A 14042-nucleotide genomic window follows, 5' to 3' on the forward strand; every position below is an offset into this window, starting at 1 on the left:
TATACTCTAATAATCATCTTTAAATGGTAATACCGAGCTTGCCAGGTCTCGAACCCGGAATCTTCTGCTTCGAAGGCAGACACGTTATCCATTACGACACAAGCCCTAGCTTCGTATTATAAATTAAATTTCCAAACATTGTATTTATGCATTCTTTATGACGCATAAAAGATCTTTTACGAATGTAAACAACGAGCTTGCCAGGACTCGAACCTGGAATCTTCTGCTTCGAAGGCAGACACGTTATCCATTACGCCACAAGCCCTAGCTTCGTATTATAAATAAAATTTCCAAACAGTGTTTTGATGCATTCTTTATGACGCATAAAAGATCTTTTACGAAAATAAACAACGAGCTTGCCAGGACTCGAACCTGGAATCTTCTGCTCCGTAGGCAGACGCGTTATCCATTGCGCCACAAGCCCGTTAGAGGTTGATCAAAATGCTATTGAAGCATTGCAATATTAAAAATTTCCCTTCGTTATACTCTAATAATCATCTTCAAATGGTAATACCGAGCTTGCCAGGACTCGAACCTGGAATTTTCCGCTTCGAAGGCAGACGCGTTACCCATTACGCGTCAAGCCCTTGATTCGTGTTATAAAAACATTTTCCAAACATCGTATTTATGCATTCTTTATGACGCATAAAAGATCTTTTACAAAAATAAACAACGAGCTTGCCAGGACTCGAACCAGGAATCTTCTGCTCCGTAGGCAGACGCGTTATCCATTGCGCCACAAGCCCGTTAGAGCTTGATAAAAATGCTATTGAAGCATTGCAATATTATAAATTTCCCTTCGTTATACTCTAATAATCATCTTCAAATGGTAATACCGAGCTTACCAGGACTCGAACCTGGAATTTTCTGCTTCGAAGGCAGACGCGTTACCCATTACGCGTCAAGCCCTTGCTTCGTGTTATAAAAACATTTTCCAAACATTGTATTTATGCATTCTTTATGACGCATAAAAGATCTTTTACAAAAATAAGCAACGAGCTTGCCAGGACTCGAACCAAGAATCTTCTGCTCCGTAGGCAGACGCGTCATCCATTGCGCCACAAGCCCGTTAGAGGTTGATCAAAATGCTATTGAAGCATTGCAATATTATAAATTTCCCTTCGTTATACTCTAATAATCATCTTTAAATGGTAATACCGAGCTTGCCAGGACTCGAACCTGGAATTTTCTGCTTCGAAGGCAGACGCGTTATCCATTGCGCCACAAGGCCGTTAGAGCTTGATAAAAATGCTATTGAAGCATTGCAATATTATAAATTTCCCTTCGTTATACTCTAATAATCATCTTCAAATGGTAATACCGAGCTTACCAGGACTCGAACCTGGAATTTTCTGCTTCGTAGGCAGACGCGTTACCCATTACGCGTCAAGCCCTTGCTTCGTGTTATAAAAACATTTTCCAAACATTGTATTTATGCATTCTTTATGACGCATAAAAGATCTTTTACAAAAATAAGCAACGAGCTTGCCAGGACTCGAACCAGGAATCTTCTGCTCCGTAGGCAGACGCGTTATCCATTGCGTCACAAGCCCGTAAGAGGTTGATCAAAATGCTATTGAAGCATTGCAATATTATAAATTTCCCTTCCGTTATACTCTAATAATCATCTTTAAATGGTAATACCGAGCTTGCCAGGACTCGAACCCGGAATCTTCTGCTTCGAAGGCAGACACGTTATCCATCACGCCACAAGCCCTAGCTTCGTATTATAAATAAAATTTCCAAACAGTGTTTTTATGCATTCTTTATGACGCATAAAAGATCTTTTACGAAAATAAACTACGAGCTTTCCAGGACTCGAACCTGGAATCTTCTGCTCCGTAGGCAGACGCGTTATCCATTGCGCCACACGCCCGTTAGAGGTTGATCAAAATGCTATTGAAGCATTGCAATATTATAAATTTTCCCTTCCGTTATACTCTAATAATCATCTTTAAATGGTATTAACGAGTTTGCCAGGACTCTAACCCGAAATCTTCTCCTTCGAAGGCAGACACGTTATCCATTACGCCACAAGCCCTAGCTTCGTATTATAAATAAAATTTCCAAACATTGTATTTATGCATTCTTTATGACGCATAAAAGATCTTTTACGAAAATAAACATAGAGCTTGCCAGGACTCGAACCTGGAATCTGCTGCTCCGTACGCAGACGCGTTAACCCTTGCGCCACTAGCATTTTATGTTGATCAAAATGCTATTGAAGCATTGCAATATTATAAATTTCCCTTCCGTTATTCTCTAATAATCATCTTTAAATGTTAATCCCAAGCTTGCCAGGACTCGAACCGGGAATCTTCTGCTTCGAAGGCAGACGCGTTATCCATAACGCCACAAGCCCGTTAGAGGTTGATCAAAATGCTATTGAAGCATTGCAATATTATAAATTTCCCTTCGTTATACTCTAATAATCATCTCTCAATGGTAATACCGAGCTTGCCAGGACTCGAACCTGGAATTTTCTGCTTCGAAGGCAGACGCGTTATCCATTGCGCCACAAGCCCGTTAGAGCTTGATAAAAATGCTATTGAAGCATTGCAATATTATAAATTTCCCTTCGTTATACTCTAATAATCATCTTCAAATGGTAATACCGAGCTTGCCAGGACTCGAACCTGGAATTTTCTGCTTCGAAGGCAGACGCGTTACCCATTACGCGTCAAGCCCTTGCTTCGTGTTATAAAAAATTTTTCCAAACATTGTATTTATGCATTCTTTATGACGCATAAAAGATCTTTTACAAAAATAAACAACGAGCTTGCCAGGACTCGAACCTGGAATCTTCTGCTCCGTAGGCAGACGCGTTATCCATTGCGCCGCACGCCCGTTAGAGGTTGATCAAAATGCTATTGAAGCATTGCAATATTATAAATTTCCCTTCCGTTATACTCTAACAATCATCTTTAAATGGTAATACCGAGCTTGCCAGGACTCTAACCCGGAATCTTCTGCTTCGAAGGCAGACACGTTATCCATTACGCCACAAGCCCTAGCTTCGTATTATAAATAAAATTTCCAAACATTGTATTTATGCATTCTTTATGACGCATAAAAGATCTTTTACGAAAATAAACATAGAGCTTGCCAGGACTCGAACCTGGAATCTTCTGCTCCGTAGGCACACGCGTAATTCATTGCGCCACAAGCCCGCTATAGGTTGGTCAAAATGCTATAGAAGCATTGCAATATTATAAATTTCCCTTCCGTTATACTCTAATAATCATCTTTAAATGGTAATACCGAGCTTGCCAGGTCTCGAACCCGGAATCTTCTGCTTCGAAGGCAGACACGTTATCCATTACGACACAAGCCCTAGCTTCGTATTATAAATTAAATTTCCAAACATTGTATTTATGCATTCTTTATGACGCATAAAAGATCTTTTACGAATGTAAACAACGAGCTTGCCAGGACTCGAACCTGGAATCTTCTGCTTCGAAGGCAGACACGTTATCCATTACGCCACAAGCCCTAGCTTCGTATTATAAATAAAATTTCCAAACAGTGTTTTGATGCATTCTTTATGACGCATAAAAGATCTTTTACGAAAATAAACAACGAGCTTGCCAGGACTCGAACCTGGAATCTTCTGCTCCGTAGGCAGACGCGTTATCCATTGCGCCACAAGCCCGTTAGAGGTTGATCAAATGCTATTGAAGCATTGCAATATTAAAAATTTCCCTTCGTTATACTCTAATAATCATCTTCAAATGGTAATACCGAGCTTGCCAGGACTCGAACCTGGAATTTTCCGCTTCGAAGGCAGACGCGTTACCCATTACGCGTCAAGCCCTTGATTCGTGTTATAAAAACATTTTCCAAACATCGTATTTATGCATTCTTTATGACGCATAAAAGATCTTTTACAAAAATAAACAACGAGCTTGCCAGGACTCGAACCAGGAATCTTCTGCTCCGTAGGCAGACGCGTTATCCATTGCGCCACAAGCCCGTTAGAGCTTGATAAAAATGCTATTGAAGCATTGCAATATTATAAATTTCCCTTCGTTATACTCTAATAATCATCTTCAAATGGTAATACCGAGCTTACCAGGACTCGAACCTGGAATTTTCTGCTTCGAAGGCAGACGCGTTACCCATTACGCGTCAAGCCCTTGCTTCGTGTTATAAAAACATTTTCCAAACATTGTATTTATGCATTCTTTATGACGCATAAAAGATCTTTTACAAAAATAAGCAACGAGCTTGCCAGGACTCGAACCAAGAATCTTCTGCTCCGTAGGCAGACGCGTCATCCATTGCGCCACAAGCCCGTTAGAGGTTGATCAAAATGCTATTGAAGCATTGCAATATTATAAATTTCCCTTCGTTATACTCTAATAATCATCTTTAAATGGTAATACCGAGCTTGCCAGGACTCGAACCTGGAATTTTCTGCTTCGAAGGCAGACGCGTTATCCATTGCGCCACAAGGCCGTTAGAGCTTGATAAAAATGCTATTGAAGCATTGCAATATTATAAATTTCCCTTCGTTATACTCTAATAATCATCTTCAAATGGTAATACCGAGCTTACCAGGACTCGAACCTGGAATTTTCTGCTTCGTAGGCAGACGCGTTACCCATTACGCGTCAAGCCCTTGCTTCGTGTTATAAAAACATTTTCCAAACATTGTATTTATGCATTCTTTATGACGCATAAAAGATCTTTTACAAAAATAAGCAACGAGCTTGCCAGGACTCGAACCAGGAATCTTCTGCTCCGTAGGCAGACGCGTTATCCATTGCGTCACAAGCCCGTTAGAGGTTGATCAAAATGCTATTGAAGCATTGCAATATTATAAATTTCCCTTCCGTTATACTCTAATAATCATCTTTAAATGGTAATACCGAGCTTGCCAGGACTCGAACCCGGAATCTTCTGCTTCGAAGGCAGACACGTTATCCATCACGCCACAAGCCCTAGCTTCGTATTATAAATAAAATTTCCAAACAGTGTTTTTATGCATTCTTTATGACGCATAAAAGATCTTTTACGAAAATAAACTACGAGCTTGCCAGGACTCGAACCTGGAATCTTCTGCTCCGTAGGCAGACGCGTTATCCATTGCGCCACACGCCCGTTAGAGGTTGATCAAAATGCTATTGAAGCATTGCAATATTATAAATTTTCCCTTCCGTTATACTCTAATAATCATCTTTAAATGGTATTAACGAGTTTGCCAGGACTCTAACCCGAAATCTTCTCCTTCGAAGGCAGACACGTTATCCATTACGCCACAAGCCCTAGCTTCGTATTATAAATAAAATTTCCAAACATTGTATTTATGCATTCTTTATGACGCATAAAAGATCTTTTACGAAAATAAACATAGAGCTTGCCAGGACTCGAACCTGGAATCTGCTGCTCCGTACGCAGACGCGTTAACCCTTGCGCCACTAGCATTTTATGTTGATCAAAATGCTATTGAAGCATTGCAATATTATAAATTTCCCTTCCGTTATTCTCTAATAATCATCTTTAAATGTTAATCCCAAGCTTGCCAGGACTCGAACCGGGAATCTTCTGCTTCGAAGGCAGACGCGTTATCCATAACGCCACAAGCCCGTTAGAGGTTGATCAAAATGCTATTGAAGCATTGCAATATTATAAATTTCCCTTCGTTATACTCTAATAATCATCTCTCAATGGTAATACCGAGCTTGCCAGGACTCGAACCTGGAATTTTCTGCTTCGAAGGCAGACGCGTTATCCATTGCGCCACAAGCCCGTTAGAGCTTGATAAAAATGCTATTGAAGCATTGCAATATTATAAATTTCCCTTCGTTATACTCTAATAATCATCTTCAAATGGTAATACCGAGCTTGCCAGGACTCGAACCTGGAATTTTCTGCTTCGAAGGCAGACGCGTTACCCATTACGCGTCAAGCCCTTGCTTCGTGTTATAAAAAAATTTTCCAAACATTGTATTTATGCATTCTTTATGACGCATAAAAGATCTTTTACAAAAATAAACAACGAGCTTGCCAGGACTCGAACCTGGAATCTTCTGCTCCGTAGGCAGACGCGTTATCCATTGCGCCGCACGCCCGTTAGAGGTTGATCAAAATGCTATTGAAGCATTGCAATATTATAAATTTCCCTTCCGTTATACTCTAACAATCATCTTTAAATGGTAATACCGAGCTTGCCAGGACTCTAACCCGGAATCTTCTGCTTCGAAGGCAGACACGTTATCCATTACGCCACAAGCCCTAGCTTCGTATTATAAATAAAATTTCCAAACATTGTATTTATGCATTCTTTATGACGCATAAAAGATCTTTTACGAAAATAAACATAGAGCTTGCCAGGACTCGAACCTGGAATCTTCTGCTCCGTAGGCACACGCGTAATTCATTGCGCCACAAGCCCGCTATAGGTTGGTCAAAATGCTATAGAAGCATTGCAATATTATAAATTTCCCTTCCGTTATATTCTAATAATCATCTTTAAATGGTAATACCGAGCTTGCCAGGACTCTAACCCGGAATCTTCTGCTTCGAAGGCAGACACGTTATCCATTACGCCACAAGCCCTAGCTTCGTATTATAAATAAAATTTCCAAACATTGTATTTATGCATTCTTTATGACGCATAAAAGATCTTTTACGAAAATAAACATAGAGCTTGCCAGGACTCGAACCTGGAATCTTCTGCTCCGTAAGCAGACGCGTTATCCATTGCGCCACAAGCCCGTTAGATGTTGATCAAAATGCTATTGAAGCATTGCAATATTATAAATTTCCCTTCCGCTATTCTCTAATAATTATCTTTAAATGTTAATCCCGAGCTTGCCAGGACACGAACCGGGAATCTTCTGCTTCGAAGGCAGACGCGTTATCCATTGCGACACAAGCCCTAGCTTCGTATTATAAATAAAATTTCCAAACAGTGTTTTGATGCATTCTTTATGACGCATAAAAGATCTTTTACGAAAATAAACAACGAGCTTGCCAGGACTCGAACCTGGAATCTTCTGCTCCGTAGGCAGACGCGTTATCCATTGCGCCACAAGCCCGTTAGAGGTTGATAAAAATGCTATTGAAGCATTGCAATATTATAAATTTCCCTTCGTTATACTCTAATAATCATCTTTCAATGGTAATACCGAGCTTGCCAGGACTCGAACCTGGAATTTTCTGCTTCGAAGGCAGACGAGTTATCCATTGCGCCACAAGCCCGTTAGAGCTTGATAAAAATGCTATTGAAGCATTGTAATATTATAAATTTCCCTTCGTTATACTCTAATAATCATCTTCAAATGGTAATACCGAGCTTGCCAGGACTCGAACCTGGAATTTTTTGCTTCGAAGGCAGACGCGTTACCCATTACGCGTCAAGCCCTTGCTTCGTGTTATAAAAACATTTTCCAAACATTGCATTTATGCATTCTTTATGACGCATAAAAGATCTTTTACAAAAATAAACAACGAGCTTGCCAGGACTCGAACCTGGAATCTTCTGCTCCGTAGGCAGACGCGTTATCCATTGCGCCACAAGCCCGTTAGAGGTTGATCAAAATGCTATTGAAGCATTGCAATATTATAAATTTCCCTTCGTTATACTCTAATAATCATCTTTAAATGGTAATACCGAGCTTGCCAGGACTCGAACCCGGAATCTTCTGCTTCGAAGGCAGACACGTTATCCATCACGCCACAAGCCCTAGCTTCGTATTATAAATAAAATTTCCAAACATTGTATTTATGCATTCTTTATGACACAAAAGATCTTTTACGAAAATAAACAACGAGCTTGCCAGGACTCGAACCTGGAATCTTCTGCTTCGTAGGCAGACACGTTATCCATTACGCCACAAGCCCTACCTTCGTATTATAAATAAAATTTCCAAACAGTGTTTTGATGCATTCTTTATGACGCATAAAAGATCTTTTACGAAAATAAACAACGAGCTTGCCAGGACTCGAACCTGGAATCTTCTGCTCCGTAGGCACACGCGTAATTCATTGCGCCACAAGCCCGTTAGCGGTTGATCAAAATGCTATTGATGCATTGCAATAATATAAATTTCCCTTCGTTATACTCTAATAATCATCTTTAAATGGTATTAACGAGCTTGCCAGGACTCGAACCTGGAATCTTCTGCTTCGTAGGCAGACACGTTATCCATTACGCCACAAGCCCTACCTTCGTATTATAAATAAAATTTCCAAACAGTGTTTTGATGCATTCTTTATGACGCATAAAAGATCTTTTACGAAAATAAACAACGAGCTTGCCAGGACTCGAACCTGGAATCTTCTGCTCCGTAGGCACACGCGTAATTCATTGCGCCACAAGCCCGTTAGAGGTTGATCAAAATGCTATTGAAGCATTGCAATAATATAAATTTCCCTTCGTTATACTCTAATAATCATCTTTAAATGGTATTAACGAGCTTGCCAGGACTCTAACCCGGAATCTTCTCCTTCGAAGGCAGACACGTTATCCATTACACCACAAGCCCTAGCTTCGTATTATAAATAAAATTTCCAAACATTGTATTTATGCATTCTTTATGACGCATAAAAGATCTTTTACGAAAATAAACAACGAGCTTGCCAGGACTCGAACCTGGAATCTTCTGCTTCGAAGGCAGACGCGTTATCCATTACGCCACAAGCCCTAGCTTCGTATTATAAAAAAATTTCCAAACATTGTATTTGTGCATTCTTTATGACGCATAAAAGATCTTTTACGAAAATAAACAACGAGCTTGCCAGGACTCGAACCTGGAATCTTTTGCTCCGTAGGCAGACGCGTTATCCATTGCGCCACAAGCCCGTTAGAGGTTGATCAAAATGCCATTGAAGCATTGCAATATTATAAATTTCCCTTCGTTATACTCTAATAATCATCTTTAAATGGTATTAACGAGCTTGCCAGGACTCTAACCCGGAATCTTCTCCTTCGAAGGCAGACACGTTATCCATTACGCCACAAGCCCTAGCTTCGTATTATAAATAAAATTTCCAAACATTGTATTTATGCATTCTTTATGACGCATAAAAGATCTTTTACGAAAATAAACATAGAGCTTGCCAGGACTCGAACCTGGAATCTTCTGCTCCGTAGGCACACGCGTAATTCATTGCGCCACAAGCCCGCTATAGGTTGGTCAAAATGCTATAGAAGCATTGCAATATTATAAATTTCCCTTCCGTTATACTCTAATAATAATCTTTAAATGGTAATACCGAGCTTGCCAGGACTCTAACCCGGAATCTTCTGCTTCGAAGGCAGACACGTTATCCATTACGCCACAAGCCCTAGCTTCGTATTATAAATAAAATTTCCAAACATTGTATTTATGCATTCTTTATGACGCATAAAAGATCTTTTACGAAAATAAACAACGAGCTTTCCAGGACTCGAACCTGGAATCTTCTGCTTCGAAGGCAGACGCGTTATCCATTACGCCACAAGCCCTAGCTTCGTATTATAAAAAAATTTCCAAACATTGTATTTGTGCATTCTTTATGACGCATAAAAGATCTTTTACGAAAATAAACAACGAGCTTGCCAGGACTCGAACCTGGAATCTTCTGCTCCGTAGGCAGACGCGTTATTCATTGCGCCACAAGCCCGTTAGAGGTTGATCAAAATGCTATTGAAACATTGCAATATTATAAATTTCCCTTCCGTTACACTCTAATAATCATCTTTAAATGGTAACAACGAGCTTGCCAGGACTCGAACCTGGAATCTTCTGCTCCGTAGGCAGACGTGTTATCCATTGCGCCACAAGCCCTAGCTTCGTATTATAAATAAAATTTCCAAACATTGTATTTATGCATTCTTTATGACGCATAAAAGATCTTTTACGAAAATAAACATAGAGCTTGCCAGGACTCGAACCTGGAATCTGCTGCTCCGTAGGCAGACGCGTTAACCCTTGCGCCACAAGCCCGTTAGAGGTTGATCAAAATGCTATTGAAGCATTGCAATATTATAAATTTCCCTTCCGTTATTCTCTAATAATCATCTTTAAATGTTAATCCCGAGCTTGCCAGGACTCGAACCGGGAATTTTCTGCTTCGAAGGCAGACGCGTTATCCATAACGCCACAAGCCCGTTAGAGGTTGATCAAAATGCTATTGAAGCATTGCAATATTATAAATTTCCCTTCGTTATACTCTAATAATCATCTCCCAATGGTAATACCGAGCTTGCCAGGACTCGAACCTGGAATCTTCTGCTCCGTAGGCAGACGCGTTATCCATTGCGCCACAAGCCCGTTAGAGGTTGATCAAAATGCTATTGAAGCATTGCAATATTATAAATTTCCCTTCGTTACACTCTAATAATCATCTCTCAATGGTAATACCGAGCTTGCCAGGACTCGAACCTGGAATTTTCTGCTTCGAAGGCAGACGCGTTATCCATTGCGCCACAAGCCCGTTAGAGGTTGATCAAAATGCTATTGAAGCATTGCAATATTATAAATTTCGCTTCCGTTATACTCTAATAATCATCTTCAAATGGTAATACCGAGCTTGCCAGGATTCGAACCTGGAATTTTCTGCTTCGAAGGCAGACGCGTTACCCATTACGCCACAAGCCCTTGCTTCGAATTATAAAAAAAATTTCCAAACATTGTATCTATGCATTCTTTATGGCGCATAAAAGATATTTTACGAAATAAACAACGAGCATGCCAGGACTCGAACCTGGAATCTTCTGCTCCGTAAGCAGACGCGTTATCCATTGCGCCACAAGCCCGTTAGATCTTGATCAAAATGCTATTGAAGCATTGCAATATTATAAATTTCCCTTCGTTATACTCTAATAATCATCTTTAAATGGTAATGCCGAGCTTGCCAGGACTCGAACCTGGAATTTTCTGCTTCGAAGGCAGACGCGTTATCCATTGCGCCACAAGCCCGTTAGAGCTTGATAAAAATGCTATTGAAGCATTGCAATATTATAAATTTCCCTTCGTTATACTCTAATAATCATCTTCAAATGGTAATACCGAGCTTACCAGGACTCGAACCTGGAATTTTCTGCTTCGAAGGCAGACGCGTTACCCATTACGCGTCAAGCCCTTGCTTCGTGTTATAAATAAAATTTCCAAACATTGTATTTTATGCATTCTTTATGACGCATAAAAGATCTTTTACGAAAATAAACAACGAGCTTGCCAGGACTCGAACCTGGAATCTTCTGCTTCGTAGGCAGACGCGTTAACCCTTGCGCCACAAGCCCGTTAGAGGTTGATCAAAATGCTATTGAAGCATTGCAATATTATAAATTTCCCTTCCGTTATTCTCTAATAATCATCTTTAAATGTTAATCCCGAGCTTGCCAGGACTCGAACCGGGAATCTTCTGCTTCGAAGGCAGACGCGTTATCCATAACGCCACAAGCCCGTTAGAGGTTGATCAAAATGCTATTGAAGCATTGCAATATTATAAATTTCCCTTCCGTTACACTCTAATAATCATCCTTAAATCCTTAAATGGTAATAACGAGCTCTCCAGGACTCGAACCTGGAATCTTCTGCTCCGTAGGCAGACGCGTTATCCATTGCGCCACAAGCCCGTTAGAAGTTGATCAAAATGCTATTGAAGCATTGCTATATTATAAATTTCCCTTCCGTTATACTCTAACAATCATCTTTAAATGGTAATACCGAGCTTGCCAGGACTCGAACCTGGAATCTTCTGCTCCGTAGGCAGACGCGTTATCCATTGCGTCACAAGCCCGTTAGTGGTTGATCAAAATGCTATTGAAGCATTGCAATATTATAAATTTCCCTTCCGTTATACTCTAATAATCATCTTTAAATGGTAATACCGAGCTTGCCAGGACTCGAACCTGGAATCTTCTGCTCCGTAGGCAGACGCGTTATCCATTGCGTCACAAGCCCGTTAGTGGTTGATCAAAATGCTATTGAAGCATTGCAATATTATAAATTTCCCTTCGTTATACTCTAATAATCATCTTTAAATGGTAATACCGAGCTTGCCAGGACTCGAACCTGGAATTTTCTGCTTCGAAGGCAGACGCGTTATCCATTGCGCCACAAGCCCGTTAGAGCTTGATAAAAATGCTATTGAAGCATTGCAATATTATAAATTTCCCTTCGTTATACTCTAATAATCATCTTCAAATGGTAATACCGAGCTTACCAGGACTCGAACCTGGAATTTTCTGCTTCGAAGGCAGACGCGTTACCCATTACGCGTCAAGCCCTTGCTTCGTGTTATAAAATTTTTTTCCAAACATTGTATTTATGCATTCTTTATGACGCATAAAAGATCTTTTACAAAAATAAGCAACGAGCTTGCCAGGACTCGAACCAGGAATCTTCTGCTTCGAAGGCAGACACGTTATCCATTACGCCACAAGCCCTAGCTTCGTATTATAAATAAAATTTCCAAACAGTGTTTTGATGCATTCTTTATGACGCATAAAAGATCTTTTACAAAAATAAGCTACGAGCTTGCCAGGACTCGAACCAGGAATCTTCTGCTCCGTAGGCAGACGCGTTATCCATTGCGCCACAAGCCCGTTAGAAGTTGATCAAAATGCTATTGAAGCATTGCAATATTATAAATTTCCCTTCCGTTATACTCTAATAATCATCTTTAAATGGTAATACCGAGCTTGCCAGGACTCGAACCCGGAATCTTCTGCTTCGAAGGCAGACACGTTATCCATCACGCCACAAGCCCTAACTTCGTATTTTAAATAAAATTTCCAAACATTGTATTTTATGCATTCTTTATGACGCATAAAAGATCTTTTACGAAAATAAACAACGAGCATGCCAGGACTCGAACCTGGAATCTTCTGCTCCGTAAGCAGACGCGTTATCCATTGCGCCACAAGCCCGTTAGATCTTGATCAAAATGCTATTGAAGCATTGCAATATTATAAATTTCCCTTCGTTATACTCTAATAATCATCTTTAAATGGTAATGCCGAGCTTGCCAGGACTCGAACCTGGAATTTTCTGCTTCGAAGGCAGACGCGTTATCCATTGCGCCACAAGCCCGTTAGAGCTTGATAAAAATGCTATTGAAGCATTGCAATATTATAAATTTCCCTTCGTTATACTCTAATAATCATCTTCAAATGGTAATACCGAGCTTACCAGGACTCGAACCTGGAATTTTCTGCTTCGAAGGCAGACGCGTTACCCATTACGCGTCAAGCCCTTGCTTCGTGTTATAAATAAAATTTCCAAACATTGTATTTTATGCATTCTTTATGACGCATAAAAGATCTTTTACGAAAATAAACAACGAGCTTGCCAGGACTCGAACCTGGAATCTTCTGCTTCGTAGGCAGACGCGTTAACCCTTGCGCCACAAGCCCGTTAGAGGTTGATCAAAATGCTATTGAAGCATTGCAATATTATAAATTTCCCTTCCGTTATTCTCTAATAATCATCTTTAAATGTTAATCCCGAGCTTGCCAGGACTCGAACCGGGAATCTTCTGCTTCGAAGGCAGACGCGTTATCCATAACGCCACAAGCCCGTTAGAGGTTGATCAAAATGCTATTGAAGCATTGCAATATTATAAATTTCCCTTCCGTTACACTCTAATAATCATCCTTAAATCCTTAAATGGTAATAACGAGCTCTCCAGGACTCGAACCTGGAATCTTCTGCTCCGTAGGCAGACGCGTTATCCATTGCGCCACAAGCCCGTTAGAAGTTGATCAAAATGCTATTGAAGCATTGCTATATTATAAATTTCCCTTCCGTTATACTCTAACAATCATCTTTAAATGGTAATACCGAGCTTGCCAGGACTCGAACCTGGAATCTTCTGCTCCGTAGGCAGACGCGTTATCCATTGCGTCACAAGCCCGTTAGTGGTTGATCAAAATGCTATTGAAGCATTGCAATATTATAAATTTCCCTTCCGTTATACTCTAATAATCATCTTTAAATGGTAATACCGAGCTTGCCAGGACTCGAACCTGGAATCTTCTGCTCCGTAGGCAGACGCGTTATCCATTGCGTCACAAGCCCGTTAGTGGTTGATCAAAATGCTATTGA

General features: G+C 40.3%; 48 non-coding genes across 48 annotated transcripts; all 48 read right to left on the bottom strand.

Moving 5' to 3' along the window:
* Positions 1 to 192: 192 nt before the first annotated feature.
* TRNAR-UCG (transfer RNA arginine (anticodon UCG)) lies at positions 193 to 265 on the bottom strand. Its single transcript has one exon. It is a non-coding gene; the product is annotated as a tRNA-Arg (tRNA).
* Positions 266 to 351: 86 nt separating this feature from the next.
* On the bottom strand, positions 352 to 424 carry TRNAR-ACG (transfer RNA arginine (anticodon ACG)). The gene has a single exon. It is a non-coding gene; the product is annotated as a tRNA-Arg (tRNA).
* A 249-nt stretch (positions 425 to 673) lies between these two features.
* Positions 674 to 746, bottom strand: TRNAR-ACG (transfer RNA arginine (anticodon ACG)). Its single transcript has one exon. It is a non-coding gene; the product is annotated as a tRNA-Arg (tRNA).
* Positions 747 to 1158: 412 nt separating this feature from the next.
* TRNAR-UCG (transfer RNA arginine (anticodon UCG)) lies at positions 1159 to 1231 on the bottom strand. Its single transcript has one exon. It is a non-coding gene; the product is annotated as a tRNA-Arg (tRNA).
* Positions 1232 to 1644: 413 nt separating this feature from the next.
* On the bottom strand, positions 1645 to 1717 carry TRNAR-UCG (transfer RNA arginine (anticodon UCG)). The gene has a single exon. It is a non-coding gene; the product is annotated as a tRNA-Arg (tRNA).
* Positions 1718 to 2452: 735 nt separating this feature from the next.
* TRNAR-UCG (transfer RNA arginine (anticodon UCG)) lies at positions 2453 to 2525 on the bottom strand. The gene has a single exon. It is a non-coding gene; the product is annotated as a tRNA-Arg (tRNA).
* A 413-nt stretch (positions 2526 to 2938) lies between these two features.
* Positions 2939 to 3011, bottom strand: TRNAR-UCG (transfer RNA arginine (anticodon UCG)). The gene has a single exon. It is a non-coding gene; the product is annotated as a tRNA-Arg (tRNA).
* Positions 3012 to 3420: 409 nt separating this feature from the next.
* TRNAR-UCG (transfer RNA arginine (anticodon UCG)) lies at positions 3421 to 3493 on the bottom strand. The gene has a single exon. It is a non-coding gene; the product is annotated as a tRNA-Arg (tRNA).
* An 86-nt stretch (positions 3494 to 3579) lies between these two features.
* Positions 3580 to 3652, bottom strand: TRNAR-ACG (transfer RNA arginine (anticodon ACG)). Its single transcript has one exon. It is a non-coding gene; the product is annotated as a tRNA-Arg (tRNA).
* Positions 3653 to 3900: 248 nt separating this feature from the next.
* TRNAR-ACG (transfer RNA arginine (anticodon ACG)) lies at positions 3901 to 3973 on the bottom strand. Its single transcript has one exon. It is a non-coding gene; the product is annotated as a tRNA-Arg (tRNA).
* Positions 3974 to 4385: 412 nt separating this feature from the next.
* TRNAR-UCG (transfer RNA arginine (anticodon UCG)) lies at positions 4386 to 4458 on the bottom strand. The gene has a single exon. It is a non-coding gene; the product is annotated as a tRNA-Arg (tRNA).
* A 413-nt stretch (positions 4459 to 4871) lies between these two features.
* On the bottom strand, positions 4872 to 4944 carry TRNAR-UCG (transfer RNA arginine (anticodon UCG)). Its single transcript has one exon. It is a non-coding gene; the product is annotated as a tRNA-Arg (tRNA).
* An 86-nt stretch (positions 4945 to 5030) lies between these two features.
* TRNAR-ACG (transfer RNA arginine (anticodon ACG)) lies at positions 5031 to 5103 on the bottom strand. Its single transcript has one exon. It is a non-coding gene; the product is annotated as a tRNA-Arg (tRNA).
* A 576-nt stretch (positions 5104 to 5679) lies between these two features.
* Positions 5680 to 5752, bottom strand: TRNAR-UCG (transfer RNA arginine (anticodon UCG)). Its single transcript has one exon. It is a non-coding gene; the product is annotated as a tRNA-Arg (tRNA).
* A 413-nt stretch (positions 5753 to 6165) lies between these two features.
* On the bottom strand, positions 6166 to 6238 carry TRNAR-UCG (transfer RNA arginine (anticodon UCG)). Its single transcript has one exon. It is a non-coding gene; the product is annotated as a tRNA-Arg (tRNA).
* Positions 6239 to 6488: 250 nt separating this feature from the next.
* On the bottom strand, positions 6489 to 6561 carry TRNAR-UCG (transfer RNA arginine (anticodon UCG)). Its single transcript has one exon. It is a non-coding gene; the product is annotated as a tRNA-Arg (tRNA).
* Positions 6562 to 6647: 86 nt separating this feature from the next.
* Positions 6648 to 6720, bottom strand: TRNAR-ACG (transfer RNA arginine (anticodon ACG)). Its single transcript has one exon. It is a non-coding gene; the product is annotated as a tRNA-Arg (tRNA).
* Positions 6721 to 6970: 250 nt separating this feature from the next.
* On the bottom strand, positions 6971 to 7043 carry TRNAR-ACG (transfer RNA arginine (anticodon ACG)). The gene has a single exon. It is a non-coding gene; the product is annotated as a tRNA-Arg (tRNA).
* A 412-nt stretch (positions 7044 to 7455) lies between these two features.
* TRNAR-ACG (transfer RNA arginine (anticodon ACG)) lies at positions 7456 to 7528 on the bottom strand. Its single transcript has one exon. It is a non-coding gene; the product is annotated as a tRNA-Arg (tRNA).
* Positions 7529 to 7618: 90 nt separating this feature from the next.
* On the bottom strand, positions 7619 to 7691 carry TRNAR-UCG (transfer RNA arginine (anticodon UCG)). The gene has a single exon. It is a non-coding gene; the product is annotated as a tRNA-Arg (tRNA).
* An 84-nt stretch (positions 7692 to 7775) lies between these two features.
* Positions 7776 to 7848, bottom strand: TRNAR-ACG (transfer RNA arginine (anticodon ACG)). The gene has a single exon. It is a non-coding gene; the product is annotated as a tRNA-Arg (tRNA).
* A 249-nt stretch (positions 7849 to 8097) lies between these two features.
* Positions 8098 to 8170, bottom strand: TRNAR-ACG (transfer RNA arginine (anticodon ACG)). The gene has a single exon. It is a non-coding gene; the product is annotated as a tRNA-Arg (tRNA).
* Positions 8171 to 8578: 408 nt separating this feature from the next.
* Positions 8579 to 8651, bottom strand: TRNAR-UCG (transfer RNA arginine (anticodon UCG)). Its single transcript has one exon. It is a non-coding gene; the product is annotated as a tRNA-Arg (tRNA).
* Positions 8652 to 8736: 85 nt separating this feature from the next.
* Positions 8737 to 8809, bottom strand: TRNAR-ACG (transfer RNA arginine (anticodon ACG)). The gene has a single exon. It is a non-coding gene; the product is annotated as a tRNA-Arg (tRNA).
* Positions 8810 to 9222: 413 nt separating this feature from the next.
* On the bottom strand, positions 9223 to 9295 carry TRNAR-UCG (transfer RNA arginine (anticodon UCG)). The gene has a single exon. It is a non-coding gene; the product is annotated as a tRNA-Arg (tRNA).
* Positions 9296 to 9381: 86 nt separating this feature from the next.
* Positions 9382 to 9454, bottom strand: TRNAR-UCG (transfer RNA arginine (anticodon UCG)). Its single transcript has one exon. It is a non-coding gene; the product is annotated as a tRNA-Arg (tRNA).
* Positions 9455 to 9539: 85 nt separating this feature from the next.
* On the bottom strand, positions 9540 to 9612 carry TRNAR-ACG (transfer RNA arginine (anticodon ACG)). The gene has a single exon. It is a non-coding gene; the product is annotated as a tRNA-Arg (tRNA).
* Positions 9613 to 9703: 91 nt separating this feature from the next.
* Positions 9704 to 9776, bottom strand: TRNAR-ACG (transfer RNA arginine (anticodon ACG)). Its single transcript has one exon. It is a non-coding gene; the product is annotated as a tRNA-Arg (tRNA).
* An 86-nt stretch (positions 9777 to 9862) lies between these two features.
* Positions 9863 to 9935, bottom strand: TRNAR-ACG (transfer RNA arginine (anticodon ACG)). The gene has a single exon. It is a non-coding gene; the product is annotated as a tRNA-Arg (tRNA).
* Positions 9936 to 10189: 254 nt separating this feature from the next.
* Positions 10190 to 10262, bottom strand: TRNAR-ACG (transfer RNA arginine (anticodon ACG)). The gene has a single exon. It is a non-coding gene; the product is annotated as a tRNA-Arg (tRNA).
* Positions 10263 to 10352: 90 nt separating this feature from the next.
* On the bottom strand, positions 10353 to 10425 carry TRNAR-UCG (transfer RNA arginine (anticodon UCG)). The gene has a single exon. It is a non-coding gene; the product is annotated as a tRNA-Arg (tRNA).
* Positions 10426 to 10516: 91 nt separating this feature from the next.
* Positions 10517 to 10589, bottom strand: TRNAR-UCG (transfer RNA arginine (anticodon UCG)). The gene has a single exon. It is a non-coding gene; the product is annotated as a tRNA-Arg (tRNA).
* Positions 10590 to 10674: 85 nt separating this feature from the next.
* On the bottom strand, positions 10675 to 10747 carry TRNAR-ACG (transfer RNA arginine (anticodon ACG)). Its single transcript has one exon. It is a non-coding gene; the product is annotated as a tRNA-Arg (tRNA).
* A 90-nt stretch (positions 10748 to 10837) lies between these two features.
* On the bottom strand, positions 10838 to 10910 carry TRNAR-UCG (transfer RNA arginine (anticodon UCG)). The gene has a single exon. It is a non-coding gene; the product is annotated as a tRNA-Arg (tRNA).
* Positions 10911 to 11160: 250 nt separating this feature from the next.
* Positions 11161 to 11233, bottom strand: TRNAR-ACG (transfer RNA arginine (anticodon ACG)). The gene has a single exon. It is a non-coding gene; the product is annotated as a tRNA-Arg (tRNA).
* Positions 11234 to 11496: 263 nt separating this feature from the next.
* TRNAR-ACG (transfer RNA arginine (anticodon ACG)) lies at positions 11497 to 11569 on the bottom strand. Its single transcript has one exon. It is a non-coding gene; the product is annotated as a tRNA-Arg (tRNA).
* Positions 11570 to 11660: 91 nt separating this feature from the next.
* TRNAR-ACG (transfer RNA arginine (anticodon ACG)) lies at positions 11661 to 11733 on the bottom strand. The gene has a single exon. It is a non-coding gene; the product is annotated as a tRNA-Arg (tRNA).
* Positions 11734 to 11824: 91 nt separating this feature from the next.
* TRNAR-ACG (transfer RNA arginine (anticodon ACG)) lies at positions 11825 to 11897 on the bottom strand. The gene has a single exon. It is a non-coding gene; the product is annotated as a tRNA-Arg (tRNA).
* Positions 11898 to 11987: 90 nt separating this feature from the next.
* On the bottom strand, positions 11988 to 12060 carry TRNAR-UCG (transfer RNA arginine (anticodon UCG)). The gene has a single exon. It is a non-coding gene; the product is annotated as a tRNA-Arg (tRNA).
* A 249-nt stretch (positions 12061 to 12309) lies between these two features.
* On the bottom strand, positions 12310 to 12382 carry TRNAR-UCG (transfer RNA arginine (anticodon UCG)). The gene has a single exon. It is a non-coding gene; the product is annotated as a tRNA-Arg (tRNA).
* Positions 12383 to 12468: 86 nt separating this feature from the next.
* Positions 12469 to 12541, bottom strand: TRNAR-ACG (transfer RNA arginine (anticodon ACG)). Its single transcript has one exon. It is a non-coding gene; the product is annotated as a tRNA-Arg (tRNA).
* Positions 12542 to 12632: 91 nt separating this feature from the next.
* TRNAR-UCG (transfer RNA arginine (anticodon UCG)) lies at positions 12633 to 12705 on the bottom strand. The gene has a single exon. It is a non-coding gene; the product is annotated as a tRNA-Arg (tRNA).
* An 87-nt stretch (positions 12706 to 12792) lies between these two features.
* On the bottom strand, positions 12793 to 12865 carry TRNAR-ACG (transfer RNA arginine (anticodon ACG)). Its single transcript has one exon. It is a non-coding gene; the product is annotated as a tRNA-Arg (tRNA).
* A 90-nt stretch (positions 12866 to 12955) lies between these two features.
* Positions 12956 to 13028, bottom strand: TRNAR-UCG (transfer RNA arginine (anticodon UCG)). Its single transcript has one exon. It is a non-coding gene; the product is annotated as a tRNA-Arg (tRNA).
* Positions 13029 to 13278: 250 nt separating this feature from the next.
* Positions 13279 to 13351, bottom strand: TRNAR-ACG (transfer RNA arginine (anticodon ACG)). Its single transcript has one exon. It is a non-coding gene; the product is annotated as a tRNA-Arg (tRNA).
* Positions 13352 to 13614: 263 nt separating this feature from the next.
* Positions 13615 to 13687, bottom strand: TRNAR-ACG (transfer RNA arginine (anticodon ACG)). The gene has a single exon. It is a non-coding gene; the product is annotated as a tRNA-Arg (tRNA).
* Positions 13688 to 13778: 91 nt separating this feature from the next.
* Positions 13779 to 13851, bottom strand: TRNAR-ACG (transfer RNA arginine (anticodon ACG)). Its single transcript has one exon. It is a non-coding gene; the product is annotated as a tRNA-Arg (tRNA).
* A 91-nt stretch (positions 13852 to 13942) lies between these two features.
* On the bottom strand, positions 13943 to 14015 carry TRNAR-ACG (transfer RNA arginine (anticodon ACG)). The gene has a single exon. It is a non-coding gene; the product is annotated as a tRNA-Arg (tRNA).
* Positions 14016 to 14042: the final 27 nt, after the last annotated feature.

The sequence above is a fragment of the Phalangium opilio genome, unplaced genomic scaffold, assembly GCF_054372755.1.
Source record: "Phalangium opilio isolate 3A_F unplaced genomic scaffold, DU_Popi_V2 ptg000037l_1, whole genome shotgun sequence".
NCBI classification, from domain to species: domain Eukaryota; kingdom Metazoa; phylum Arthropoda; class Arachnida; order Opiliones; family Phalangiidae; genus Phalangium; species Phalangium opilio.